Source organism: Crinia signifera, chromosome 4 (assembly GCF_055691185.1).
Source record: "Crinia signifera chromosome 4, ASM5569118v1, whole genome shotgun sequence".
NCBI classification, from domain to species: domain Eukaryota; kingdom Metazoa; phylum Chordata; class Amphibia; order Anura; family Myobatrachidae; genus Crinia; species Crinia signifera.
Window position 1 is genome coordinate 282,371,809 of NC_139220.1, and position 20,841 is coordinate 282,392,649.

Genomic DNA, 20,841 nt, shown 5'->3' on the forward strand with positions numbered 1-20,841 from the left:
CGCTAAGTGACAGAAGTGTGTGGCACAAACACATGGCACATCTAGAGATGACACTGTAGACAGGATATCAGTTTTAGAAACTTTGCCACAATAAATGCTCCAAAGATCACACAATGCAAAGAAAACAGCTGTAAGATTAAATTGTCCACCCACGCACCCTTATGTTGTACATATTAAACAGGACATGCTCACTTTAACAAACCAATCATTTCAGTCACAAGACTCCTGGACTGATACGGCAGACTTAGCAGCACCCCTGGCCTGATACGGCAGACTTAGCAGCACCCCTGGACTAATACAGTAGACTTAGAAGCACCTTCTGCTGATATGGCAGACTTAGCAGCACTCCTGGACTGATCTGACAGACAGCAGCACCCCCAGACTGATACAGTAGACTTAGCACCAACTCTGGGCTGATATAGCAGATAGGGCAGCACCCCTGGACTGATACAGCAGACTTAGCAGCATATTTTGGTCTGATTCTGGTTCACTTGCAAAAGCAAATTCTCTAATGGACAAAACCATGTGCACTGCAGGTGGTGCAGATGTAACATGTGCAGATAGAGTTAGATTTGGATGAGTTATTTTGTTTCTGTGCAGGGAATTACACTGAAATGTATTGTAAACGTCAGCCTGAAGTACAAACCACACCCAAATCTAACTCCCTCTGCACATTGTTACATCTTCCCCACCTGCAGTGCACATGGTTTTGTCCATTAGAGGGAGAATTTGGTTTTGCAAGTGAACCAGAATCATGCCCTTGGACTGATACAGAGACTTAGCAACATTACTGGACTGATACAGCACACTTAGCAGCATCCCTGGAAAGATACAATGGACTTAGCAGCACCCTTGGACTGATACGGCAGACAATGCATGGCCCCTAGAATCATACAGCAAACTTAGCAGCACTCCTGGATTGATATGACATACAGGGCACCCCTGGACTGATATGGCAGACAGGGCAGCAACATTGGACTGATACTACAGACAGGGCACGTTTTGACTGATACAGCAGACAGAAGACCCCTGGACAGACAAAGCACACAGGCCCCTGCACCATGCCACCTCCAGAACCACAGTAAGTTTTATTTATATAGTGCACTTTCTCCAACAGGACCCAAGGCGTTTTGCAGAAATCAAAAAATACTGTACAGGACATGGCATGGAGGTTAGTAAAAGCAATATATCCTCTGGCAATGGGCAATAGGCCTGATGCAGTAAGGATCGCATTTGATAAGCTGTTCACAGCAGGTTAGAATATGCAATCCTTAAGTAATGCAAATGTGGAGGAGGTGCATACCACCTCTGTCTACATTTGTGATTGCATCAAACTATGATACAATTGTAGTTCCAGAGGAGCATCGTAACCATCGGTCACATTGTCTACCTGTGACTGCAGCCTGAGCAAATCAAACCTGACGAAGAAAATGCACCTTACGATGCAATCCATGGCCTGGTCACTCCTCGAAACTGGTATTCCTCCCTGTAAACCCCTCTGCCTGTCAATCAGGCAGAAGCAATCGCAATTTAGCGATGCGAGCGTAGGGCGCCATTCACAGGTGGCAATGGGGTGGTGATGGGCAGCACAGAGCTTTGCAAAGGCAGCGATGGAACGTTTTTGTGGCGTTGGTTTTACATTGGAAGAATGTCCGCACTCTTTGGGTTGGGGGTAAGGGCAGTGGGGGATGCGTGATGTCCCAAAAAAAACAAAATGTCCCAAAAAATATCCAGCCTGCACCTGGCCTTGCAGCTAGGCTGTGCTGTCAGTGGGAAGCCATTACTGTGCGATGCAAATAGGTTGCAGGTTAACAAGTTACTTACCTGTGTGAAAATGTATCTTAAACTTCTGTATTTTTTTTAATAGTATTCAGGGATCAGCCAGGCCTGCAAGATATTTAATGCAAATGCAAAAGTAAAGATCAACAGATATAGCACTTTTATAGTAACTGATCATATTAGAGGGTGCATGCAATTTGTGTAATACTTACTCCAGGGAAATTAGATTCATAGGAATAAAACAAAGCCTGGGTTTCTTTACTGTTCTGGGAATTGCACCTGTTATTTTGATGTGTTGACTCCAACAGCTGAATATTACAGTATAGTGATAAGCTAATTATTTCACATATGTTTTTACATTTATTTCACTGCAAATGCAGTGATATCATTATTTATAGTATATTTCTAATGATTATTAAATAATGTACACATTAATTATTTAGATTTTTCAAAATAGAAAATACAACAGTAACTGAACATTTTCTGGTGATCATCGCTTTACCACTATTGACATGTATCCCAGGTTTTGAGCTTTTTGAACACATGCACCATTTATTTCACCCAATGGTACCCAGTCGATGTGAGCTTTTCACTTTTTTTCCAAAACAGGTGTTTTTTTTTAATACTCTACTATCCAAAAAAGAGGTACCCCTTCAATGCGCTATAAGGATATTGGTCGGGCAGCAACCCCGTTAGTCCCCCCTGTTAGTGGGGGATATGGGCAAAAGGATGGATATAGAAAAACAGAGTGCGCCCCTGGTATGTAGTTCCACCACCAAATGAGAAAAACCGTAGTGACAATATACAAATCACTTTTCAACAGGTTTAATACAATTTTTCTCTCATAAAATACAATAAAAAAGCACTTTTTTCATCTGTGAGGAGTCAATGTTCAACAAGTTCACGGAAACATCCCAACGCGTTTCGTCGAAAACGACTTCATCAGGGGTAACATTCTGGGTGGTGGAAAAAAACGAATTACTCACTATGTATAGCGAAGTGGTAAATTAATATGTAATAAATAATAAAATGATAGGAGTACATACCCATAGGTACAAAGACCATGAGTACTATTGGGAACTCCAGATGTCGACCTTTCAGGGAAGGCGTGCAATTAATAAAATTGGATCCCTTGGAGATCCTAATGAATAGATGCGTACCTGCATCTAGAACATATATAATAATATACATAAGGAGGAGAGCAAGCAAAACATGGATAGGGAAAGGTCTATATGGAATTGGCAACATACCGATTTCCACAAGTGTCCTTTTAAACAAGTCCTTGTTAAAGAATACAAGTTCTGAGGGGAATCTTCTGAACGAACACAGGTAATAACCTATAACATCAAAGGGTAATAAGTGTCAACTTCCCATATTGGGTAATAATGTGTAATAAGTGTCAATTTCCCAAATGGGTAATAAATGTCATCTTCCCATATTGCCTAAAGCCATATCAAATATATTCTCATAACCATTATGGATACTTCCTGCCCCTTAAGTGTGAGGTACAGGCCACCACTTAAAGCAATATAACACATGGCATGTTTATAACATAAGGTTTAAATATGTACAATGAGACATGTGTCTAAGCAAAAAGGGGGTAATACATAAATACATTGTAGATACAGTTTTGGAGAAGATTCCAGCCCTTACATACCTTAAAAAACGCTTCAGCAGGTGGAGACATAGACCAAACTGCAGGTGATTCCCATAGGTAATGCCCCAGCTATATATAGTGAATGGTCTGTGACGTCACTTCCTGTTTGGATGTGAGCCAAATTGGCCCTAATATGGTCTAAGTGTAGTAGAAGGCGGTGCTTGGCATGATGAAAAAATCTTAGGAATGAAAACCAGCCTCTATGAATAGCTGCTGTTCATATGGCAACATCTAAACAATTAGATAGCATCGCGGACTCCCGCGTGCGTTCCAATGTGCGTGTCACGTGATATCACTTCCGTGACATCACTTCCGCTTTCCGTTCTATAACGGAATTGCTACGCTTAATACATTGTATAGACATAGTGGCAGGTATATTTAAATACGTGCTGGTGATAATAAAGCATCTTGGCTTGTGTCCTTTTACACGATATGGAAGGGTCTGCTGGGATTAAATCCAGTATTCCTAGTAGATGTGCGTTCCACTTGCGGTCCACACAAACAACATCCGGGATAGTTACTATGGTTACAGTGGGTTAAATAAACTCACGGATATATTATGTGCGCTCTATTATGGAGATGTTTCAGATGCCATACCAAGTATCTTAGATACAGAAATCGATACAATGAACGATACGAATAGGGTTATGTGTTCAATTTTATTATTATTATTATTATTATTTTGTTTTATTTATTTATACTGAGTCTTGGGAGGGATAGTGAATTAATAATTTAGTAGTAGGTGATTTAAGAAACAAATATATATAGGTGTATGAAAAAAAAATAATAGTAAAAATAAAAAATAAAAATATAAAAATAATAAAAATAAAAATAAAAATAAATATAAATAATAAAAATAAAATTAAATTTAATAAAAATAAATATAAATAATAAAAATAAAAATAAAATAAAAATAAATTAAATTAAATAAAAAAAATATATATATTTTTTTTTTAATAAATAAATATACAATGTGATAATAACTATCCTAAGTGGTGTTTGTTAGTGAGTGGTGCTCTATAATTTTCTGGGATGGTGCCTCCTAAATCTATGTCATGGAGTAAGGGCTGAGATCCTCTCCAATTACAATCAATTTAGGCATGTTAACCTTCTTTAATGTTAATATTGCACTTGTAGTGCCATAAAGCGTTAATGTATCAACATAGGGTAGTGCAGTATGTGTTTATCATATAGTTCCATACAATCATATGTCGTTCAGCCGTGGTCATCTGAATGGCACATTAGTTACACAGAATTCACAAAAGTTTGTGATTTGAACAAACAAACATTAATTCACAGTTTTTTTACAAGTGGTTTTACAAAATATGACTATATGGTACAGGAAGAGTAGTGGAAATACACCAGTGAGGTGATACCAAATTTTTTACAAGTGGTTATTACCAAATGTGACCAGATGGTACAATAAGAATGGTGGATATAAACAAGTGAGATGATGGTCAAATCTTTAAGAGATAAATGGGTTAAGAAGAGGTGACACCTATCCCAAACAGAATGGTGCAGATACAAAGTAATGGGCAGCAGCGGATTATAAACCTAATCTTAAAGGGGAAATGTAAAATATGACTAATATTAACAGTCAAAAGTGTAAATTATCCCAAAAAAGATACTATATCCACGTTTTCATTGAGACCAAGTGGAATTAGAGAATTGAGCGAATCGATCCAAAAGGTCTCTCTTTTGGACAGAGTGAGGTCTCTATCACCACCTTTTGGGTTTAGAAGAATTTGCTCAAGTACAGTAAACGAAAAGTTATGGATATCAACAATGGAATCATGATTTTCTGAAAAATGTCTGGATAAACTGTGGATAGGGAGTTTATGTTTTATATTGCGAATGTGCTCTTGTATTCGTATCTTTAATTGCCGTTTTGTTTTGCCAATGTAGGTTTTCCCGCAGCTGCATGAGATTCTGTAGACCACATATGTAGAGTTGCATGTTGTGGCTGAATTTGCTGTGTATTCTTTTTTGTTAATGTTGCATTTGAATGTCTTTTTCTCTACAAACTTGCAACAGATGCATCTGTTGCAAGGATTGCATCTGTTGACCTTTTCCAAAAAGTTGACCTTTTCAGTAGTTTTTAACGATGTTTTTAATTTGCTTGGTGCGATGATGCTTTTAAGATTGTTAGCCCTTCTGAAGACTATATTCGGTTTGGGGGGAAGATGTGGGCCTAGGATTTGGTCTTTTAGCAAAATTCCCCAGTGTTTGGTTAGAATTTTTTTGATAGTATTACTCTCTCTTGTATATTGAGTAATAAAGGGTCTTTTGAATTGTGAGGGTGTGTCTCCTGAGGTATTGGCCCCTTTATTAATAATTTCTTCTCTTACTCTGATGCATGCTCGTTGACGTGCAATCTCAGTTTTGGATGGATCGTATCCTTTTTCCACAAACCGTCCTGATAGCATATGTGATTGCTCATTGTAATCTTCCATATTACTACAGTTATGCCTAATACGGTTGAACTGTGAAAATCGTTTTTCCATCGTGGGTGGTGACAGCTGCTGTACGGTATAAAGCTGTTAGTGTCAACTTTTTTGAAGAAGGTTTTGGTGTTAATATATTCTCCAATATTACCCGTTAGTTCCAAATCTAAGTATTGGATGCTCTTTGCGTCAATTTGATGGGTGAACTTGAGATTATAGTCGTTATGTTGCAGATGTTCCATAAATCTCTCGATACTGGCAGAGTCTCCACACCAAACAAATATAAGGTCATCTATAAACCTTTGGTACAGTTTAATATGATGTTTAAATTCTAAACCATAAATATAATGCTCCTCCCAAACCCCTATCAGGAGGTTGGCATACGAGGGGGAAAACTTTGTCCCCATCGCTGTTCCGGTTGTTTGTAAATGGTATTTGCCATCGAATTCAAAGAAATTATGGGTGAGGATATATTTAATGCTCTCTAGAAAAAAATTGATTTCGTCCATAAAGTGATCCTTATGGTCTGACATAACGGTCGAAACTGCCTCTATCCCTTTCGTGTCTGGTATTGAGGAGTACAGTGCCAGCACGTCCACTGTAAGCCAAAAAAAAGTTCTCTTCCCATGTAAAATCGATAAATTTGTTCAGAAGTGAAGTGGAATCTTTGAGATGTGATTTATTCTTTAAAACGTAGGGTTGCAGGAGTAAGTCGATAAAATGGGATAAATTGCTGCTCAAAGATTGGATTCCAGCGACAATTGGACGTCCCGGTTTTTTTTTATTGTTCTTGTGGATCTTAGGGATATGGAAGAAGATCGGGATCAGTGGATGTTTTACAAATAAGTATTCGAACTCCTCACTACTGATGAGAGACTTGGTTTTTGCATTCATTAACAATTTATATAGGTCTTCTTGATATTTTTCAGTCGGGTTGTCTGGGAGTTCCGTAAAAGTAAAGCCATCATACAGTAGTTTGGTTGCTTCTTGAAGGTACGCCTCTTTCGATTGTATCACAACTGCGCCTCCCTTATCTGCATTCCTGATGACTAGGCTGTCATCTTTTTTTTAAATTTGTAAAGCTTTCTTCTCTTGTGGATTTAAGTTTCCTCGGTATATGGAGTTGGCTGGTTTTATATTCTTAAACTCGTCATTAACAAGGCTATAGAATATATCGAGGTTACTCCCCTTCGATTCAATAGGGTAGAATTTAGAGTGATTGGAGACACGAGGTTTGATTTTCTCATTTGGTTCCATAGTGGGTTTTTTTAGGAAATGTCTCTGTAGTGTCAGATTCCTTACGTATTTGTTGAGGTCTATAAATAGGTCGAATTTGTCCGTGTGGTTATCGGGAGTGAACTTTAGACCTTTATTTAATAGTGAGATCTTTGTGGGGGAAAGGTCCTTCTCAGTGAGGTTAACAACCCCGGTTTCTGCTGTCCTTGAAGGTTTGGTACCTTCCTTTTGGGGCTTTTTTCTGCCACCTCTACATCCTCTTCTCCGCAATTGAACCCCCGTCTTATTCCTTGGGGTGAGTCTAGACGGTCGTATAGGATATCTTCTTTCTGTAGGAATGAGTTCTTTCTCTCTCCTAAAAAATGGAGGTGTGAAGAGGGTCTTTCTTGAGAAGGTGTTCTGTACCTCCTCGTTCTTTCTCTAAATGATGGTCTTCTATTTCTGTGGTATCGATTGTCCTCATATTCTTGTGGGATTCGATTGCGAAATGAATTGACTCTCTGCCTGGGATAGTTATCCCGATGGTGTCTGGCTGGGGAGCGTTCAGCTCTGTCGTTGTTATACACTGGTTGTTGCCATCTCTGATATCTTACTGAATCCTGGCGTTGATGTTGATAATTTCTAGATGGTCTATTTTGGTATTGGTACCTATTCCCATGTCCTCTAAAGTTGTCTTGTTCATTTCTCCCGTTATTGGACCAGTTGTGAATTTGCCCATTCACATAATCATTTCTGTCACGAATAAATTGTTTTTGATGGATGATTTCGTTTTCCAATTTGTCTAATTTTTGTTGGAGATCAGACAAATCTCTTTTAAATTCTTCACTATCTGAATATTTCTCAATGATTTTATTGATTTTTTTTATTTTTTTATTTCTGCATCGATTTTAGATATTTAGTTTTTCCTTTCATTTATCAAGAGTGCAATTAATTTATTAGATCATTCCTCTAATATCCCTTTCCACGAAGTGATAAAGTTTTCGTTTCCGTTACCAAATGTCAGTGTTTTGTTAATTCTCAAGCCTCGTGGTATACGTTTGACCTCTAAATATTTTTCTAATGTCAATATATCGTACCAGCTTTTTAGTTCTTCCGTGGCCAATTTCTCTACGTTGTTTAGGTGACTAAAATAGTCTTCCTCCTCTGATATGAATACTTGCTCATCCTCCAAAAATATATTTTTGGCTCTCGCCAAACTTTTAGATCTATTATTTAAAAACGGCATAACTGCCTCCAAGCAGCAAATCTCAGGGTTACTAACAGACAGATAGATTACACAAAAAAGAGGTCTACTATCCAAGTTGACATAGAATTAGTTTCTAATATTGTGCCTGAATCATGGCGAGTGAAGCGACGAGGTACACTTATACAGTGTTTATGACGACTTATGACAACATCGACACTAGGGTAGCCAATCCCGGGATCTGGATCGGCGGGATCCTGGGATTTGGCCCCTAAAACGCCGCAATTTCAATCCTGGGATTTCGGGATTAGACTGCACATGCGCAGACTAATGCCGGGCTACTCCCATCCCGGCATTGTGGCTCTGCACAGCGTGACGAGGCCAGAGGTCACGCTGCGCAGGCCAAGCAGCTGCACAGCCCCGTCCTGGGCGCGCAGCATGATGATGTCATTGCCCACCTGCCTGCCCGCCCGCACACCTGCCTGCCTGCCCGGCTCCTGCTGCCAGCTTGCGGCGTGAAGTGGCCGCCTCCCGCCCGCCTCCTGGCATCAGCAATCGCCCGCCCACCATCCCAGCTTCACCGACCACCTGCCTGACCGCACCGCACATGTAAGTAAATATGCGAGGCGGCCGGGGCAGGTTTTTTAATTAGGGAAGCCAATCTCGAGATCCCGGGAATCCCGGGATTGGGCATTTTTCAATCCCGAATTCCGGGACCTATGGCCTGTCAAATAATAGTGGTCGACCTTCTTACTGTCAATCCTATGATCCATATCCCATTGAAGAGTCAACATATTGAATCCAAAGAATCATTTATCAAGACAGATCTAAATGACATGAATGACAGCAGGTGTAAACTAATGACAGGCAAGGGACAAGTACTAGCCATCCTGGTCCACACTTATATAGGCCTAAGTACTGGAAGTGACCATTATAAAGAGCAAACAACAATATCACCACCAAATCATGATAACTTTTTGAGTGTACTTTATACCATTAATATATTCCATTGTTTATTCTTATAAATATTGTTAGGATGCTTAATATGTGCCACTTCACTGCTTTAGGGCACACTGTGTTTACCGCTTGACCCTCTTGACATCTGTGGCCTCTTCCATGTTTGCGTTCCATATGTTTATGCTTTTGTGGCCATGTCTGTGGGGTGTGTGCTTAGCACTGTGTGTTCCAATGACTTGGAATGCACATGTCATAATACAGAATTACATGGTGTGTTTCATTAATGTGGATCAATGTTATGTTTTCTGTCTCTTCCAGTTGTGAATGTCATAAGTTTGCCAGTGTAATTTAGTTCTATCCAGTGAACCGCACCGGTTCAAAACAAGCAACATTTATGCTTAGAGATTTTTCTATACCCACACATCTTGGGTCAAATGTAATAGAAGGTGAGAGATTTTGGGAGGGTTTTCCCATTTTTTTTAAAGAGGCAATCATCTTCTTGGCAAAGTTTTTTTTTTTCAGTGTAAATAATTGCCGCTTTAAAAAAAGGGGGAAAACTCTGTCAAAATCTCTCACTTTCTGATTCTCACACCCTATTACATTTTGGGTGACATTCTATGGATTGAGATAAATGCGCATGTTTTTTTTTCGCACCACATCGCCGCTATTCGCCCTTTTTAAAATCGCATTTTTTTGTAATAATTCGCATATTTAATGGGATGCGCTTTGGAGGCTGAAAAGTGTGAAGTGGTACGATTTGCGGCGAAGTGGTGCGAATTTAAGTCACAAAAAAGTGTGATTTCTTCCGCCGGTCATGTGCGAGTTTTGGACCAACCGGAGTGCGATTTACAAAACTGTCTCCGCATGACTAAGAACCCCCCCAACCTATTGGCCCACCTCTGTCCCCTCCATTATGCATCACACCCCCTATATAAAGGGGCACTGGCGCCATTTCACTCTTTGATAGGAAGTAAGGAGCATGGAGAGGAGCAGTGGCAGTGTGAGTAGAGGAAGAGGTGTTGGTGGCAGAGTGAGGAGTGGCAGAGGGAGCAGTGGCAGAGTGAGGAGTGGCAGAGGAAGCAGTGGCAGAGGGAGAAGTGGCAGCAGCCAGCCAAGTGGGAGAGCCAGCAGTGTGGCAGGCAGCATGACCACAGCAAGGCCAGCCCCAGACCAGGCCCTGGGCGTCCAGCCCCAGCAGGAGGAGGTGGAGGATCTGCTGGCATCCCCATCCTATAGCCAAGACCTTGACCATACCCCACAGCAGCTGCAGGAGGGCCACATGTCAGAGGTGGAGGAAGATGGAGGTGTGGAGGAGGAAGACACTGGCATGGAGGAGGAGGGGTACATGGCTGGAGTAGAAAATGAGGAGGAGGAGGTAGAAGCTGGCCGCACAAAAAGTGGCCGAAAGGTCAGATTCTCCTACGAGGAAAATGCTGCGCTTGTCCGGGCTATCATGCCTGTGTTTGACCGGTTACTTGGGAAAACTCACCACAAGACCACTGCACAGCGCAAAAGGGCTATGTGGAAGGACAACACCCAGGCGGTGAACGCTGTAAGTCAGCACAAGCGCCTGGTCAGAAATGTCAAGAAGAGATTCAATAACATCAAAAGGCAGCTGAAAAGTAAAATGGCCAAGGAGCTGGAGGAGGCCACCAGGACTTGCGGAGGAAGCCCCACCACTGTATGCTACACATCCTATGAGGTGAAGTTGAAGCGCATCATACCCCCTGAGGTCCTGCCTGGCATGCACGTGGCGGATACCGATAGGCCGCAAACGCCATCCAGAGCTGTTAAGTGTGACCACATGCAATCTTAAACAAACATGCCAATGTTTTCTAACTGTAATCTTCACTTGAATTGTTATGCTAAGTAAAGTGCTGCTGTGGTACTACATAGCCCAGCAAGGTCATGCACAAGAAATTGCCTGCTCCTACTTTCAAATTGCTCATAATGCTGGGCCTTGTAGTTCCACAACTGCTCATATTGATCAACACTGTAACATTCTTTCTAGCAGCCTAACATGTATGAGGCCAAAAACACAGAGGTGTACTGGTGGTTTACCTGCCATGACTACATACCACAGATTATCCAATAGTTTTCATGTGTCCACTAATTTAATAATAAATTAACAAAATAATATTGTGAAAAAAAAAAATTGTGGTGAATAAATAATGTAGTCCTTATCCAAAGGAAGTATTGTCCATTATTGTCATTTGAATGCATGGTTTTTGAAAATGCTTATCCATTGTAAGGTCCATAATGGCTGGCCATCTTTCCTTGCACAGATTGTCCATCCTGAAGTGCTGCGGCATCCAAGAAAAGAAGGCCCGTTGCTGCAGAATCTGTGGAAGCAGGTAAATGATCAAAAACACGCCATTACACATACAGTACACACACCCATGTCACATCAACAATATCTCACACTACATTCATCTCCTGCGGCTACATTGCAACGGAAATGAATGTAATCTGAGCTAGGCATGTGACTTATTATTAATGTCAATGTTACATGCTGTATCGGGGTACATGTGTAAGCACATAACACCCCTAGGTATGTGCGTCCAGCATCTCAAGCCCTTTCTAAAACAGTATAGACGACAGTCTGGCCTATATATATGCATCAGTACTTACCTCTTCATCTGTATCCACAGGTACTATACAACTAGGGACAGACCAAACCGATTCTTCAATAATGGTGTTAGACGAAATGGACATCATTCTTGAACCGGTCGAGACCTTTGCGGCAGAGGAAGCAATACAGACCTCATCACACAGTGATCTTCCCCCAAGTGGGGTGTCTCCCAACCCACCCCCACCCACAAACACACCCCATACAGCAGCTTCTGCTTCCCAAGTAGCTAACTCCTTGGTCAATTTCAAGGAGAAACAAATCGAATTTATGGCCTCCCAAAGCCTGCAAATAGGTAACATACAGGGGTACATGCGTGACACGTTTCTTCAATTACGAAAAATTGCACGTAGTGTACGGGTAGGTGTAGGCACTCATGTGCGCATTGCAAAAAGCATTGACACTCATTTTGCAGAACAAACTTCTGCTGTAAGGGAACAGAATAGGCATATTGGCAGCCTTGCGCAAAGTATAGCTGCACTAAGCCAATTATGCACAGCGCAGACCAATGCCTTAATAGGTATGCAGGCCCAACTACAGCAGCTGGAAGCCAATGTCGGAGGTGGCGCAGCATCAACTCTCAGTAGTGTATCTAGCACCCCAATAAGTGGCTCCCCCACTTCCCCACCCCGTCGGAGTATTAGGACCCTTGGTGGGCTGGGTGCAGAAGTGGTGTAGGGTTGCCTAATGGTGGGAGAAGATAGCTCATATTTTTGTTAATTTTGTAATATGCAATACATCTTGTTACATCCCCCGACAGTTTTAATGTTTTACATGCAAAAATGCAGATTGCTTCTGACATAGTAGACTGCAGTAAAAATGTCTAACCGCATACCATTGTGTCAGTGTATTATTTATCAACCAATTGTTGTGTGAATTATGACATAGTGTAATGGTATATGACAATGGGATTGCTGTAAAGTAGTGTGGGGTAACTCCTGGCCCGTCAAAGGTTGTGGAATTACATATTCCAGCAAGCTCTGACACTCATGGTTTGGACTGTAATGGTTATAGTGTGTCAGGGCATGCTGGCACATATAGTTCCACAACACCAGTGAGCCATGTTTTTCAGCAAACTTCATTCATACATGTATCAAATGTACTTACAAGCTTGATACCAGCAAGGGATAGGTCAGCACCACCAGCTGCATCCGTTGGGCTCTGTGTATTAGGCTAAATGTGGGTGGAAACAGATGGTATTGGTAAATAATTACAGCAAAGGTACATTTTGGAATACAGGGCACATGTGCTTACCAGAAAAGTAACGGCTGATGATGTGTGTGCGCACCAGATTCCCCCTCTGCGTACCCCTCACTACCCGAGGTGTGGTAGGTTGGGCTTCCTGCACGACTGCTGCATGTTCCTCCTCCACATAGGCAGGTTGGGACAGGGCTATGTTGTGCAACATGCAGCAAGCCTGGATGATCATCACTACTTTGGCAGGGTGGTAAAGCAGCGTACCCGATGACCGGTCCAAACACCGGAATCTACTCTTCAAAACGCCAAATGTGCGCTCCACCACATTGCAGGTTGCAATATGGGCTTCATTATACCGGTGCTGTGCAGGGCCCTCTGGGGAGCGCAAAGGTGTCATGAGCCAGGAAACACACCCATATCCTGAGTCACCTAAAACACAGATAGGAAGTGATTGCCTTATATGGTAAGGTATGTGTTTTTTGCAAACAGGAGACACTGGTAGAAGAACAATATGCTTGTGAAACAGGAAACACACACATTACAGCAGGTACAAATAAGGACAGACAGGGTAATATGTAAAAAGGTACTTACTAAGTAGCCAGCCCTCAGGCATTTGGTGGTCGGTAAATCGGTTCCAGAGGGCTGAGTGCCTCAGAATATAGGCGTCGTGGCAGTTCCCAGGAAAGCCTGCAACAACACTCAGGATTTTGAGGTGAGCATTGGAAACGACCTGCACGTTCAGGGAGTGCCGCCCACGCCTATTGATGTAGACGTGGCCCCGCACGTGCGGTGCCCTAATCCCAATGTGTGTGCAGTCTATAGCTCCCAGCACGTGAGGGAATGCTGAGAGTCTATAGAAAGCCAACTTGTGGTCCTGCCACTCCAACTCAGAACTGGGGAATCTGATGTATGTGCGCCACAACTTCTTTAAAGCAAGTAACACTTGTGTAAAATGCTTAGAGAAAGTGGCCTGTGATACCCCCAAGGACCATGAGGTCACAGACTGAGTGGAGCCTGTGGCCAAATAGTAGAGGGCACAAATTAATTTGTGCAGCCCAGACACTGTATAGTTGCCTCCCCCAAAAGGGTCCAAATCATCTCTCACCTGCTCACATAAGTCCAACAGGTTAATGCGGTTCAGCCTAAACATCCCCACAACCTGTTGATCCGAGAGGGAGTCCAGGTACAGCCGAGCACGATACAAACGTGGGGTACGCAGTAGTCGGGGGGCTACCTGGATCTGGCGCGCAGCTTCCTCCCTCCTGCGCAGCTCCTCCAAATGGGCCACATCACAGATAAGCAACTCCAAACCACTCTGCAAAATCTCCATCTCTCAAACCCTCACAGGTGTCCTTAATGATGTTGGAGTTTATGTAGGGGTGTTTCTGAGTGAAAATGAGGGAACCTGTGCTGAAATTAACCATGTGTGCACTTGACCAAAGTGAGTTCTGGGCCAAATCGCCAAACAGAACCTGGTCTGAAATAAGTGCGATTATTAGACACCTTAAAAGTGCGATTTGGGAAAACGCAATGCATTAAATAAGCGATTTGTATACGTTTCTGTACGAAAACATCTGGATGCGATATAAATGCGATTTTATCACACACTTTTGGTCCGCATGCCTTAACGCACATAATATGCGATTTCAGTCCCTTAGCGCATCCTATTAAATAGGCGATTTGACGGGAAAATGCGATATCGCCATTTTGTTTACTAAGTAACGCCAACAAACTGAAATCTCATCCCATAGAATGTCACCCCAAGTGTTTTGTTGTAGAACTTGATCATGTTTTGTGGGTTACAGCATCAATGTGGTCTTGTGTTAATGTATCTACATATTGTGGGTGTGTACTGTACATAGGCATGCACATAGGCCTTTTGTGCACAGGCACACCCTCATGTCAGGCACTCCCACATGCCATATCAGCTCAGTGGCTGTACAAATGTTCATAGCTGCGCGTATCATAGGCCTGCCGGCTACCAAGCATAGATCCGCCCACCAGGCTCTAGGGTAGGAGCTCTTCTTTAGCTGGGGACAGCACTCTTTCTTCAGGAAGAAACTCTTCTTTGGATCATCCAATGACGATGATCTCATGATGGAGGCAAAAAGGAGAATGCATCCCTGATCCACCTGTTCGGCTCCAAGCTACAGAGGAGCTCACTCTGCTCAGTAAAGCAGCATCATGGATGCTTCAGTGCAAGTCCTTCATTGCTGCTGTGAGGACCTATTGAACTGTGGCCCTCTGCGGTGAGGCCATTATTAGATTAAGGACAGAAAAGTTACAATCCCTCTTTCACAACCTCTGTCCTGTTATATAGTGATCACCATAGGCGAATCTAGGGGGTGGTCCGGGGGTGCACTGGATCACCCATTAGCCCAGATCTCTGGGCCTTCAATCTGATACCAGGCTGGATCCATATGGGTTAATTGCTTCCAGGGATATTGAGGTTAAACCGTTTTTTTTTTTTTCATTTCTTAACCCCTTCCCGACATATGACGTACATTTACGCCATATGTCGGTTGGGGGTGAATCAAGCCAGCTCACGGAGTGAGCTGGCTTGATAGAGAGCAGGTAATGGCTGTATATTACAGCCATGTCCCTGCTCTCACGGCCACGAGCGGCGAGTTCGCCGATCGCGGCCGTTTAACCCTTTAAGCACCGCGGGCAAAGCGCCCGCAGTGCTTAAATAGCTGATCGGAGGGGGGGGCGCCCCCCTCCGGCGCCGATCGGGGCCCCCCGCAGCGCGATCGGAGGGTGCCGATCGGTTGCCATGGTAGCCAGGGGTCTAATGTAGACCCCTGTGCTGTCCGTGTATTCATACCTATTACATCCTGCCTCAGGCAGGATGTAATAGGAAGTGCAAAAAATCACTACGTTCAGCCATAGAGCTCTATGGCTGAACCTAGTACAGGCGATCGCGCCCCCTAGTGGTCAAGTACACTAGGGGGCCTTGTAGTAAAAGTAAAAAAAAAAAAAAAATAAAGTTTAAAAATAAAAAAAAAATAATAAAATATTAAAAGTTCAAATCACCCCCCTTTCCCCATTTCCCAAATAAAAATAAATAAATAATAAAAAAAATAAACATATTTGGTATCGCCGCGTTCCTAAAAGTCCGATCTATTAAAATATAACATTAGTTATCCCGCACGGTTAAAGGCGTAAACGGAAAATAATCCCCAACGCCAAAACTACGCTTTTTGGTCGCATCGCGTACCCAAAAAAAAATAACTAAAAGAGATCAGAAAGTCGCCCATATCCCATAATGGTATTAATTAAAAAGTACACTTCAGCCCGCAAAAAATGAGCCCTCACCCAGGTCCGTAGGTGGAAAAATAAAAAAGTTATAAGCCGCAGAACATGGCGACGCGACGCAAATTCGAAAAACCGTAACATTTTCTATTTTTTTTTTTAGTGGTAAAATGTAACGAAAACTATATAAGTTTGGTATTACCGGAATCGTAACGACCCATAGAATAAAGATAACCCATCATTTTAAACGAACTATGAACTCCAAAAAAACCGTAACCAGCGCAAAATTGTGGAATTGCGTTTTTTTTTTTTTTTACCCCACATTGAATTATTTCCTGATTCCCCAGAATATTATACGGTATAGTAAATGGTACCATTAGAAAGTACAACTTGTCCCGCAAAAAAAAAGCCCTCATGTGTCTATATAGCCGGAAAATTAAAAAAGTTACGCTTATTTGAACACAAGGAGGAAAAAAAAAAAAAAAATTACCTTAAAAGGCAATGTCGGGAAGGGGTTAAATGTAATTACATGACTGTTTATGTTCTTTGAGTGCAGCTTTCTTTGGAACCAAACAGCCCAGTTTCACGGGACCAAAATCACTCGAAGCCAACTCAAAGTTCTTCAATATGATACTGGTCTCATGTAAATGGGATAGTTGGTTCCGAAGATATAGCTGGTTGGTTAAAGGGGGGTAGGGAGAGGGGAGTGGTTTTCTCTCCCCCTCACACCAGAAAATGCAGGGACTAGGCTGGTGTATAAGGGGTCAGCCTGGGAATGTCCCTGCATGATCCTGGGACCATATTCCCGGGAAAATCCTTCATTTTCTGTTGTGAAAGGGGTATTATTTCAAACAGCCGTGACCTGCAGTGCTCTGAATACAGCCGGGCAGCCCCCTGTTCTCTGCCCAGCTGTCAATGACTGTCACCCCTGCAGCTTCCGCTCCAATTCTTCTCCCCGATTTCACCTCAGCCCGCCCCCCCTTTAATCATGTGGTGCCGGCGCCCGACGTCACGTACAACAACAGCGCGCACAATATTTCAAATGTCCACTTGGCTAGAGGGGACACCAGGAGGGGAGTGGGAGCGTGCTCTGCGCTGTGCTCTGCTCCTCTCCCCATAGAAGCAGCTGCACTGCTCTCCATCTCTCCCTGCACCAGCAGCGTAAGCTCATATAAAAATTTACAGTAAGTGGCACTTTTGGGGGCATTGCTTAAGGGACGCTACAAGTGGCGGTATGTGGGGTCATTACGCATAATGTGTGGCTTAATGTGTAAGGGCATTACGGTGTGCAGCATCATGTGTAAGGGGCATTATGTGTTTAGCATCATGTAAAATGGGTACTATGGTGCACGGCATCATGTCTAATGGGTACTATGGTGCGCTGCATCATGTGTAATGGGTACTATGGTGTGCGGCATCATGTGTAATGGGTACTATGGTGTGCGGCATCATGTATAATGGGTACTATGGTGTGCGGCATCATGTGCAATGGGTACTATGGTGCGCGGCATCATGTGTAATGGGTACTATGGTGCGCGGCATCATGTGTAATGGGTACGATGGTGTGCGGCATCATGTGTAATGGGTACTATGGTGTGCGGCATCATGTGCAATGGGTACTATGGTGCGCGGCATCATGTGTAATGGGTACTATGGTGCGCGGCATCATGTGTAATGGGTACTATGGTGTGCGGCATCATGTGTAATGGGTACGATGGTGTGCGGCATCATGTGTAATAGGTACTATGGTGTGCGGCATCATGTGTAATGGGTACTATGGTGCCATCAAGCAAGAAGCCCCTAGCAATGAGCACGTAGGTAAGCAGCACTTATGTGGCAAATATGTAATGGGCATTAAGGTTTGTTATATAGTATGTAATGGGCATCATGATGTGTGGCACAATGTATAATGGGCATTATGGTGTGTGGCATTACGACGTGTGGCTTTATGTGTAATGGGTATTACGGAGTTTGCTAAAATGTGTAATGGGCATTACTGTGTATGGTCTAAAGTGTAATACCACACCCCTTTTTGTGATGCCATGCCTCCTTCCCATGAGGCCACGCCCCATTTGAGATTGCTTTGGCCAGGGGAGATTATGTAAAAGGTCTCCCCTGGCTGTGGCATACTGTTGGCTGTTGAAGCCCGGTGCTGGTCATTAAAATACAGGGGACCCCTATCCTATTTTCCCCTGTATGTTTGTAACCAGGTAACAAGAAGGAAAGGGGGAACTGGGAGACTAGTGCACATCTGTAGGTATTATTATGATTTATGAAGTAGCATAATATTGAATAGTATTTTGTAAGAAAATTCTTACACCAAATAGAATGTAGTAGAGGTGCACCCCACATAGAGTCAAATGAGTATGGTTGAATGGGATAAAAGCACTTTTTTTTTTTTGTTGATGAACTCTTTTATTTATTTTTTTAAGAACAAAGTAAGTGTTCTAGGCAGAAAACAAGTGGATCTAGGTCCATGAATAGTGAATTTAATAAAAAATAGCGGTACTTGTGTAGTTTCATGACGGCACTTACTTAGTCAGCGTAGTGTCCCTATCAGCATTAGCGTTGTGTTCCCACAGCAAGCGTAGTCAGCGTAGTCAGCATCCCTGTGTGTACATTTGCGGCTAACCGGAGCTTAGCGTACTCACTCAGCGTTGTGCTGTTAGCATAGTCAGTCAGCGTTAAGTCAGTCAGACATTGCTCATTGTTTTTCATCTTTATTCTTTATGTCAGTAAAATCCATTTGACAGTTAACACGTGTCATCATTATTGTTTCAGATGGATGACATGACAGGTGTGAATGTGTTCCAGAAACACCCCCACTATCCACGTCAGCCCGAAGCATGGTGAGCGGACACTGTACACATCATCCCGACCTGTTCATACCCCCACTATCCAAGTCTGTGGGTAGTTGATTTCATAAAGTGTGACGAGCGCAGCGAGCCACCGAGCCTGAAGCACAGCGAGCCCCACAAGTGGACGCATAAAATGAGCCTGAAGCATGCCGAGCACAGTTAGCCCCACGAGGGTGCGCATATTACTTAATGTGTATCCTCGCGGGGCTCGCTGCGCTCGCCACGCTTCGGGCTCATTGCACTGGCCACACTTTATAAAACCAGTATAATATAAGACGTGGATAGTGGGGGTATGAACAGGTCGGGAGGACGTATACAGTGCCCGCTCACCACACTTCAGGCTGACATGGATAGTGGGGGTTTAAAATTCAGGCATTTTTTTGTTGTTAAATCTGTTTATTGAGTCAAATTCACAATATGACAACAAGTGAGATTCAGATTCAACATATAACATGAAAGTAATATCATCTTAGTTGACATACGGCAAAACTGTGTTGACAGATACAGTGACAAACATTTTTCAAATTTTTACGGAGACATTCTCCGCGAGAATCAAGGATCATTAGAAAACTTAAGGCACTATAGCTATAGACTAAGGTGGTCCGCCTTCTGAAAGAAGGAGGCTGTTGTAAGAAGTTATACACAATCAAAAAGATGATTAAACATGAGGTGTGATATGGGGTGGGGGGAGCAGCGCAGGGGAGGAGATACGAGGAAAGAGGTGAAGGAGAGAAACAGGGAGGGGGAGGTGTACATATGTATACATTTATTCGTATTGCAGACTACATCAAACCATCATCATTATGTATGAGTTCCCAAAAGTTGTCTATGTAGGAACCATTCGGTGGCCTCAAATGCAGAGAATATCTGGGTTTGTGTGGGTTGAGGTAAAGCATCTATAAACAGCCCCCACTTTTTGTTAAATTTGTTCACGCCTGTTTCTGCTGTAACCATGGCGGACTTTCTGTCAAAATACATTATTTGCAACGTTTTGGCTTGTACTTCGGATAGGGTGTGGGAGGAGGGGGATATCCAATGGGATAGTATGACCTTCTTTGCAATAGTAACAATAACCGTTAGAACTGGTGTTAGGATTAGTTTTCTGGTGTCAAGATCCCAATTATCAAAATTGGCACATAAGCAAGCTATTGGGTCCGGGGTGACCTGGATATGAAAATGGGAGGAGAGGTAGACCATCACTTTGTTCCAAAAGTGCCTAATCTTCCGGCAGCCCCAGAAGCAGTGGTAAAAGTCTGCTTTGGATATGTGGCATTTAGGACATCCTCCAGAGACTGTCGGAACAAAGTGAGCCAGGCGTGCTGGAGATATGTATGCCCTGTAAATGGTCTTGAAATGGACTTCTTGCAGGTATGACGAGTTAAGTGTTTTCATTGTGGCGTTGAATCTGGTGCTGAGGATGGAGGTTGATGTTAAAGAGGGGATGTCAGATTCCCAGGAGGATTTAAGCTTGTACCATTGAGATTGGCTGGAAAGTTCAGTGAGAGATAATAGAGGGGTCTAGTTTTATAAGGAGAGGTTTCAGAATAAGTTATAATTCTCTGAATGGGGTCTGTTATTAGCCATTTGGGAATTGGTGCTCTGTGGGGTTGAAGCCCCAACAAGTAATGTCGGGTTTGAAGGTACATGAA

General features: G+C 42.8%; 1 long non-coding RNA gene across 1 annotated transcript; it reads right to left on the minus strand.

Annotated features, from left to right (window-relative positions):
- Positions 1–11,524: 11,524 nt before the first annotated feature.
- On the minus strand, positions 11,525–13,080 carry LOC146072620 (uncharacterized). The gene is made up of 3 exons (XR_014473220.1): positions 12,993–13,080; positions 11,888–11,992; positions 11,525–11,598 (listed from the first exon to the last, which is right to left on the minus strand). It is a non-coding gene; the product is annotated as an uncharacterized LOC146072620 (long non-coding RNA).
- Between the last annotated feature and the right edge of the window lie 7,761 nt (positions 13,081–20,841).